We start from the raw sequence: 10,618 nt of genomic DNA, 5'->3' as shown, positions 1-10,618 counted from the left end.
TCGAACAACGTTTAACATAACATTTTGTTTTCACTACCTACATTGTAAAATTTGTTTGATTTCAGATGATTTAGCCCCGGTTTTTCACAGTGAAAGATTTTGATGAAACTTGACATGCATGTTTATAACCCAAAGATATGGTTCCTTTCGATATTTGCGCATATCGAATCGTAACTTCATGAATTATGGTCCCTGATTGTAAGAAAAATCACTTTATATTTCGCGTGTTCTCTATCTATCTCTCGGAAATGGAATATGGAAATACACAAGCTAGCTAGTGTATTACAGGGTGGTGGTGGTGGGGATGAGGTCTTCTATTAGCAATGATTTTTTGACTACAAAATATACGCTCTAACTCATTACTCAAACTACAGCAAAAAAGCGGGACCGTAAACCCCATTTTATATATTCTTACAATAGCGACGCACTTCGGGATTAACTTAGAAATGGTTCCACTACTGATGTCTTCCGCCTTACTCCCGCCACAGTAGTGGCTTGTCCTACGGAGTTCCTCTCCGCACGTTTTTTTTTAGTCAAATGACTACAAAAAGGTTACTGACCTATGTATAGCTCCCTTAATTTACACATAAACTGACCTAAAACTGCACTGCACATATAATAAACCAATTCCCATTGAAATAAAGGTGAAGTCGTACCGCATAATTATATGATTTGATGAAACCCAACTGCTACCTGGAGTTTCTCGCCTATCGAAGTTATAATATCCGCCGGTGTCATGGCGGCTCGCACATTATAAGAATCATTGCTTTGAAAATGTAGAACGCATTAACACAAAGAAAAACTGATCGGTAACTAGTTTAGTGGTCCAGTCTTCACTATAATTTGTGATAGAATTACTTATTTAAAAAAACTGAATGATGTAAAAATAAAAATGGTTGGAGTGCCCAAGTTTAGATTTGTCGTTGATTTCATAAACATGTAAGGATATAGAACGTTAAATACTGCGTGATTCAACATGTCGGCCGAGGGGTTTAATATGATATAATTACGAAATACATGTACATGTAGTACCAAATGGTTTATATGTATGAGAGTCAAGGTTTGGACTAAATGTCTTGGGGAAGTAGGAGGCGACTAGTATGTGCCTCTCTTTAGTGGACCGATGTGAGATTGCCCATTGTATTAACTGGACGGGTAGGTCTATTCACCTTCGGTTATGTGTCAATGTCAAATAAGCGGCTTCTTATCAACACGATCGCCTCTGGGCCGGTTTAATTCTACGTATCTCTCGTAGCTGAAAGAAGAAAGATTTTTAGCCGAGAGAATATCTTTCGTCAAAGTGATTGTTGATTCATAGATTCTAATAACCCCTTTTGCAGTTTATATGAAAGCTTTGATATCTGCTATGCAGATCTAGTTAAGCTTTCATATGTATTACATATGAAAGCTTATTGTTTCTGTTAAGATTATTAAGCTTTCATATGTATTACATATGAAAGCTTATTGTTTCTGTTAAGATTATTATTATTATTATTATTTTTTTTTTTTTTTTTTTTGTTTTTTTCCTGCAAATCTTATATCTCAGAATCTAACCGTGGGATCTTTCTGAAACTTTGACCTACCCCCCAAGAATGGGTGGTGGCTTTGGAATAGGTATGTTTTCAAAACGTTTTACACATCCGAAATCACCGAATTTTACAAACAAATGCATTTGACCTACATTGCTGTAACTTTGTGACTTTTTGACCTATTTTACTAAAAAAACAATTCTTTGAGTACAATGAATCATTTACTTCAAATCTGCTATTTCGGATTTTTGAATTTCAAAAATTCGTCGCTGTGATTTCGAACCGGAAGTAAAAATCAACTTGACAACTTCAGTATATAAGTAGATCTTACCGATACAACTTGAAAAATGTCATTAGAAATTTTCTGTATTATCTCCCCTTGATGAAATTAAGGATCAAAGTTTTAAAAAAAATCAACGAAATATAGGTCCGATTGCCTTGTTATTGTATTTCTTTACTAGTTACGACACTACTGATTCGTACACAAAAAATGGAGTTTGTAGTCCAAACCGGAAGTGCCACCATCTTGAAATGTGAAATATCGCTAAGGCTTTTTTGATATTTTACTTACAGACAAGGTGATTATATTTTCCAAATCCTTGAAGGAAAGCCCATAAAATTTAGGCAGTAGGATTTTGATTTAGGTCAACTGATGGACGCCATTTTGAATTGAAAATGAAAAATAGTGAAAAATCCACATTAATGGGCTTGAAAACATACACAATTGGTCGTGACTTAGAGAATGTGTCTCCTATTACCGAAATTATTACATTTCAGGATAGCCTGGGTCATGGTCGAATGTTTGGTATTTGAATATTTCAAAAATTCGAATTTCTCCTTTGATGTTTTCCGTGCCGACAAGGTTGTTTTCGAGTTTAGCTGGTTTTGATTTCGCGCATGCGCTACACAGGAACCAACGGCACCACGAGTACTAAATTCCGGCGAGCAATTTTTCACGTTGGTACCTAGGTACCCTGAAAATTTCAAGGTGATACCTGCATTCGTTCAAGTCGTTTGTTCTTGTCACCTGCCTTTCGTCGTATTTTACGGCTTCCATGAGGGGAAAAAAGTGGAATTTCGCCGTGACACCGGCACCGATTGTCCGAAAACCATGAAATTTGGACACAATACGCCCATTACCACCCCGGACTCTGTGCCTTACCCCCATTTTGATCCCATTAAAAAAAAAGACTTTTAGCAAAAAAACGATTTTCGGAATTTTATATTGGTTTTAACCCTGTAATACCCAGACATGATATACATCTTATTATAATCCCTATGAAATATTTTAATTATTTACTGCTATAATATGAATTATCACTTATTCCCCGTTAAATAAATATCGGTCACCGGGTGCAGCTGTACAACTTCAAGGACACTGGCCTCAAGTCAATTTACGGCTTCCATGAGGGGAAAAAAGTGGAATTTCGCCGTGACACCGGCACCGATTGTCCGAAAACCATGAAATTTGGACACAATACGCCCATTACCACCCCGGATTCTGTGCTTTACTCCCATTTTGATCCCATTAAAAAAAAGAGTTTTAGCAAAAAAACGATTTTCGGAATTTAATATTGGTTTTAATTAATTTTGAAATTGCAAATGCAAAGAGATTTTATCGCCTCTCCCGTATGTGATAGGTATTAGTACTTTACACATTATCCTTAAAAGACAATTTTTTAAAATGACCGCAACGATGTATCGACACTAGAAACCGAAATCGCCTATTTGGACCTTTTTTGACTGCTGAGGCATCCTTCCGGTGGTCCAAATCTCTGGAATTTCTAGCGGTTGGCTGCGCCGCGATGATATTTATTACATATTAAAAGGAGAAAATGCTCAGATATCAAGAACAATAAAAATTCGATAAAATACGGCAATTTTTTAAGCAAAAAAACTTTAATGGTTGGTGGTGGGTTTTGAATTTATTTTGAACGTTCTCGGAATCCAACACTCTTCTATTTTTAATATGTGATAGCTAGAATCCCAAGGTACATTCTGTGCAAATTTGAAGGCAATCAGAGCACATTTGCTCATTCTTCAAAGTGATTATCATATTGTGTTATGATCGGCATGTTAGATCAATCTGAGTCCCTGATCCACCGTCACCTACCAAACCACTCCGAAATATACCCAAAATCCCAAAATCGACCGTAATTTCTTTTTACTTCGCGCATGCGCCACGCTGGAACCAAAGGTACGTTGACTACCAAATTCCGGCGAGGAACTTTTCACGTTGGTACCTAGGTGCACTGAAAACTTCAAGGCGATACCTGCATTCATTCAGGTCGTTTGTTCTTGACACGGTTCCTGCCGTTCGTTTTTTTCCGCCATTTACGGCTTCTGTAAGGGCGAAAAAAGTGAAATTTCGCCACGACACCGGCACCGATTGTCCCAAAACTATGAAATTTGGACACAATACGCCCATTACCACTCTGTGACTTACTCCCATTTTGATCAGATTAAAAAAAGGAGTTTCAGCAAAAAATAAACAACCGATTTTCGGAATTTAAATTTGGTTTTAATTAATTTTGAAGTTCCAAATGCAAAGGGATCTTATCGCCTCTTCCGTATGTGATTACTGTTAGTACTATACACATTATCCGTAAAAGACATTTTTTTTAAAATGAACGCAACACCAAAAACCGAAATCGACTATTTTGACTTTATCATACATTAAATATTATATGCCATCGGTTAATTTTTTTACGCCCACAATGAAATCCTGAAGTTAATATCCGATTACTTTAAATTTATACACAGTATTTAAGGTCATGAGACGAAGAAGCCTATTGATTTTCAGCGATTTCCGATAATTACTGTCAGAATTATGCTCCTTGACCACTTCAAAAAATCTTGTGCACGCTCTAGAGGCTAAATTCAATATCCGATTGACTTTAAATTTATACACAGTGTTTAAGGTCATGAGATGAAGAAGCCAATTGATTTTCAGCGATTTCCGATAATTACTGTCAGAGTTATGGCCCTTCATCACTTAAAAAAAATCTTGTGGATGCTCTAGAGGCCAAAGTTAATGTCCGATTGACTTTAAATTTATACACAGTGGTTAAGGTCATGAGTCGAAGAAGGCGATTGATTTTCAGCGATATCTGATATTTACTGCCAGAGTTGTGGCCCCTGATCACTTCAAAATATCTTGTGGACGCTCTAGAGGCCAAAGTTAATATCCGATTGACTTTAAATTCATGCGCAGTGTTTAAGGTCATGACACGAAGATGCCTACAGTATTGATTTTCAGCGATATCTGATATTTACTGCCATTTCCGATAATTACCGTCAGAGTTATTGCCCTTGATCACTTTAAAAAATCTTGTGGACGCTCTACAGGCTAAATTCAATATCCGATTGACTTTAAATTTATACAGTGTTTAAGGTCATGAGATGAAGAAGCCAATTGATTTTCAGCGATTTCCGATTGAATCCTTTGAAAATCACACCTAACTCTAAAACTAAAGGCAAGAAACGGGCCGGTTTACATTGAAGCACAACTAATTCCTGTCCTGCGTACTTTGTATATAATATAGGGTTTTCTAAATATGCCTTGGATGGTAGCCACAAGTCGACAATTTTTGTTTTGTATTTTTCCCATTTTGTTCATAAGGTAAATGTAATTTTTCAGATACCTGATGACATTTATACTTATTGTTTCAATAGATTCTAATAACCCCCTTTGCAGTTAATATGAAAGCTTTCATATCTGATATGCAGATCTAGTTTTGAATTTGTTGTTAATATATTAAATTTTATGTTGTATTTACCCCTCCCCACTATACCAACTTCGAATTTAACTACCAATCAAATCTCCCTGAAGCTCGATCTTTATTGTATTTGTAATACTTGTAGAATATCGTCCGCGTACTTTATCCGGCGATGTGTATTTTAATTTCCACTGTAGTAATATAAACAGTTAATATTAAGACATTTGAAGGCATGGGTGTATTGTTAAAACAACTTAGGTTTTGCGCATGCATACAGATGCCAAATTCAATCGTCTCATGGATTGTATTACGCTACGTTCCCGCAAGGAAATAAGCGATGTTTTTATGGACATATTCGTTTCTAGGGCGTGATTATTTTTTTTAACGCGACCAAGGGACATAACTCGTATTGTCACTAAGAGTTGTAACTGCCTTGATGGACTCAGACTAGCAATTATTTGCCCATTGACTTCAATGTTAAATGACTGTAACATCACAGGCTGTAGCTTTTTGCTCAACATTCCGTTGGTTCCAATCTTTATAGGCACAATGGGGACAACATTTGGCAATCTCCTCATCATAATTTTGTAGGGGGTTGACCGTTTAGATTTTTTGCTACACGGATTTGAAGTTGACAGGGGTAAAAATCTCACTTCCGACACAATGATTGCTCTGCAGAAAGACACTTTACACCCCCTATCCCTCCGCTGTAATATCATCAGTATTACCCAAAACTGCTATGAAATTGCAAATTTGATCCCTTTTCTCCAAATCTAGACCAAAAAGTCAACCCAAAAATGCAGGAAGAGGGGAGAAAAAATTAAGGGAAAAATTGTCTATTTATAACTCGCACTACATTCGTCCATCATGAAATAAGGGGAAATAATTACTAGTCTTAGTCCTGATAATGGAAGCAGGGAGAATTTTGAGTCATTTATAAAAAAATTCCAAATGGTAATATCCTCAAAAAACAAATGTGGTCAGACGTCCATTGCTGATGAATGAAGTTTTTATGGCAAGTCTTATCATATAATGTTAAAATAATCCCGAAATAGTGCCTGTTTGTTGTAAAAAAAATTTGAGTATGAACCACTCTAACAAGTTGCTCTTCGTCCCGGGAAATTTAAAAATCTCCTCTTCCGACATTTCTTCGCAAATTCCATTATGAAATAATAAAGGGAAAGTACGTGTTTGGCTCAATCTGATTAAAATACAGATCTATATTTCCTTTCGTTTTTTATACTTTCGATGGCCTACACTACACGAAGATCTGACCAGTTTTGATATTTGATTAACCAACCAGCATTAATGTTTCTAGTACCGTGCAGCTCACGCCAAAAGCACGTCGTAACAGACCGTTTCATTGGCTAATCCCTCCCATCATCCAGAACACGTCAATGATAACAACTCTTCCAGGTCCTAGTGTAGTAAAGACAAGTAAAACCAAATTTTAAACTTTAAAAACGAAACGAAATAGGATCTGTGTTTTAAACAGATTGTGTTTGACTTAGAAACAGAGAAGACGAAAGAAATGAAGCGTTAAATAAGTGGCACAACTGAATGTTACGTGAAACCATTGACTCGCATCATAAGCGGCCAACTTTTCTCAGCGGTGGCGTCTCGCGTGAAAAAAAACCCGCCAAAACGTGTGTGTTTTATTATGAATATTCTCTTTAATTACAGATCTAGACCCAAGCACCCGTTGCAAAGAATACAGTGATAAGGGTTATTTTCATGGACTTCTTTTTACAAGTTAAGTAACTATAATTGCGTGATCAGCGATATTTTAAAACTGTATCGATAATCGTTCTGCTCACTAATAATTCTTTCCAAGACCATATTTTGACCAAAAACAACAATTTCCAGTTATACCGTCAGTTGTCATGCGTTCCCATAGACAAAGTATGATTGAAAATTGCTACCCACCAGGGTTATCCATTTTTTTTAATTTCTGCATGGTCCTCGTTCTAAAAGGATATAACATGATCGGCTGATAAATATAGTCTCTTAGAGTGGACGATGGGGCGGGGAGACGAACGTACAGGAGCGACAGCAATATACGATCAAATTACAACGCAATATACAAAATGTATTATCTGGTTATTTCAATTTACTCAGTTGTAATTTCAAGTTACTAAGTAGACATTATAGTTAAAAAGCAAAATAACACATTTGCAGAAGCGGATTATAGCCTCCGATTCCAATTTTTGTTAAAGAAATCTCAAAAAAGAAAAACCCCTGAAAGAACACACTGAATCCGGACAGAAAACTTGATATGGACCCGCTGGGACAGGGCCCCCGAGTCCCGTGGAGGGGCCCCCTAGTCGAAGAATAGGGTCCTCGAATCGTACAAAAGGGCACCTTTGGCTCCAGTCCTAGGGCCCCTATGTGTGTGTCCAGTCGAAAGGCACACGATTCTTGAGCCGTGCGTCGTCCCATCATTCATTATGCGCAGGTCAAGTTCTTATTCGTTTGTCTAAAGTCTTCTGGACTTACTATCACGGTGCTCTAGAGCGAATCGCGAATCACGTGCCATCAGCCCATAGATATATTTATTTTTATACGCCCTCGCCCCCGTCCGTCCGTCCGTCGTCCATAATTTCTTGTGAACACTCTACAGACTACATTTATCATCTGATTGTTTTGAAATTGATATATGTCGTTTGCATTAGTGAGATGAAGAAGCCTATTTAATTTCAATAACTTCCATTAATATTCTTCTGGAGTTATGGCCCTTTTTTCACTTTGTTGCACCTTGTGAACGCCCTAACGACAAAAGTTATCAACCGATCTGTATGAAATAGATATGCATCATTTAAATTAGTAAAACAAAGAAGCCTATTGAATTTCAGCAATTTCCGTTAATTACTGTACATCTAGAGTTATGGTCCTTGTTTCACTTTGTTGAATCTTGTGAACACTCTAATGACAACAGTTATCATCCGATCTGTTTGAAATTGATATGCATCATTTAAATTAGTGAAACGAAGAAGCCTATTAAATTTCAGCAATTTCCGTTAATTACGCCGTGAGTTATGGCCCTTGTTTCGCTTTGCTGTACCTTGTGAATCCTCTAACGACAAAAGTTATTAACCGATCTGTTTGAAATTTTTATGCATCATTTAAATTAGTAAAACAAATACGCCTATTGAATTTCAGCAATTTCCGTTAATTAGATCCAGAGTTATGGCCCTTGTTTCATTTTGTTGAATGTTGTGAACGCTCTTATGGCAACAGTTATCATCCGATCTGTTTGAAATTGATATGCATCATTTAAATTAGTGCAACGAAGATGCCTATTGAATTTCAGCAATTTCCGTTAATTACGCCGTGAGTTATGGCCCTTGTTTCACTTTCTTGTACCTTGTGAATGCTCTAATGACAAATAAAACGAACAAGCCTATCGAGTTTCAACACATTTCCGTTAATTACATCTAGAGTTATGACCCTTGTTTCACTTTGTTGAATCTTGTGAACGCTTGAACGACAAAAAGTTATCATCTGATCTGTATGAAATTTATATGCATTATTTGAATTAGTAAAACGACAAAGCCTGTCGAATTTCAAGAATTTCTGTAGATTAATTCCAAAGTTACGGCCCTTGTGTTAGTTTTTAGAACCTTGTGAACCCTCAAACGACGAAAATTATAATGTCATCTGTATGAAATTGTCTATTAAATGCCCCTAATTACCTACAAAAGAATAAATATGCGACAACCCTTGTCGACCGCACGGACGATTTAGCTGCTGTGGGCGTATGCTTTGTTGTCTGGCAACCTATCTTTTAGAAGGCTAACAACAATTGGAAAAAAATTCAATCCAATGTCTTCAAAAAGTACTTTAATTCCGCATTAACAATTGAAAAAACTGTTCACTCAATCTCTGGAGGCCCTCCAGGCTCCAGTTGGCGAAGGCCATTTTTCTTTTGTCAATTTTGTTTCCAGGGACTGAGTGGTTAACAATTGCAGAACCATTGTCAAATTAGAATCCCCATCTATATCGAAATACTCTTTTTACGTAAAAAAATGCCTATTGCTCGGTAACCATGATTAGTTCAGTAGAGCCTTGTCAAAGAAACTGTGTGGTTTGAATAAGCTTCCCGTATTCTTATTATCATGTGTTTCACATCTGCATATACGGCGAAAATGGCAGATGCTTTGCATGCAATCAATTTGTAGCCCTTGTTTTTCGCCGTGGTGAATATAAATGAAATCGAGTTTAACGTTCTACTTTTCTGCACCATCAGGGACAATGAAGACGGGCATACTCCATACAGTGTACTATGAGGGAGATTTTGCCTGGCTACGATTTACTATTATTTCGATTTACAACTGTCAAAAATGTTTTACGTGCTCGCCCGGGCCAACACCGGGATGTCGATAATAGGCGAAAACGACGCAGTCTAGGCAAATTTTCCCTCATACACTTCATTAGTCCGGTTGATGCAGAAAAGCAGGCCGTTGAATCCAATTTCATTTGTTTTCGTCGGATTTGGGCAACGAAATCATCGGTTCCAGTGTGTATCTAAACCAACAGAAAAGTGCTCTAAATCTCATCTATACGGCGATTTAATTTTCGTAATTTTCTAAAACCTTCAGAACGAGGCGCCTCCGGCGGCCGATCTTAGCCTGCCCCTGTATATTGGCCCGATTTAGCTTTAGACTGCTGATGCTTCCTAATTATGATCATTAGGAAGAATACCGATAGTTAATATGTTTTAAATTGGATATCTATATTACTTACTATTGTAAACTTAAAGGACAATATTGGTGCCAGTCATTATCACATATGTGATAGATCTGGTTAAACACGTTCCAAATATTATTTTATCACAGAGATCATTGCTACGATGTATGAGTAATCAATGTTTCAACAATAGGAAGTGACGAACGCAAAAGGAAAACACTAGTTATCCCTTTATGTAACTGAATGAAGTGACGGGTGATAACAGATACAGGGGCGAATTTCTGCTCACTAAAAATTCCTTCGAAGACCAAAAGTTGTTACATGAGACTGTAAGAGTATATCTGACAATTCAAAAAAGTAATTGCATGTCATTAGATAAGAGAACACGAGAAAAATAGAAACAGTCCGTACATTCACGGGTGTTTATTCATTCTATACTTATAAAAACATGGTAATGCACGGACTTTTTCTATTTTTCTTTCATGTTCTCTTATCTAGTGATAGTCAATTTTGTTTATGAATTGTCAGATAACCTTTCACAGTCCCATACAACAACTTTTGGTCTTCGAAGGAATTATTAGTGAGCAGAAATTCGCCCATGTATCTGTTATCACCCGTCACTTCATTCAGTTATATAAAGGGATAACTCGTGTTTTCCTATTGCGTTCGTCACTTCCTGTCGTT

This window comes from Patella vulgata, chromosome 4 (assembly GCF_932274485.2).
Source record: "Patella vulgata chromosome 4, xgPatVulg1.2, whole genome shotgun sequence".
In the NCBI taxonomy this organism is placed as follows: Eukaryota; Metazoa; Mollusca; class Gastropoda; family Patellidae; genus Patella; species Patella vulgata.
This window is presented reverse-complemented; position numbering follows the sequence as displayed.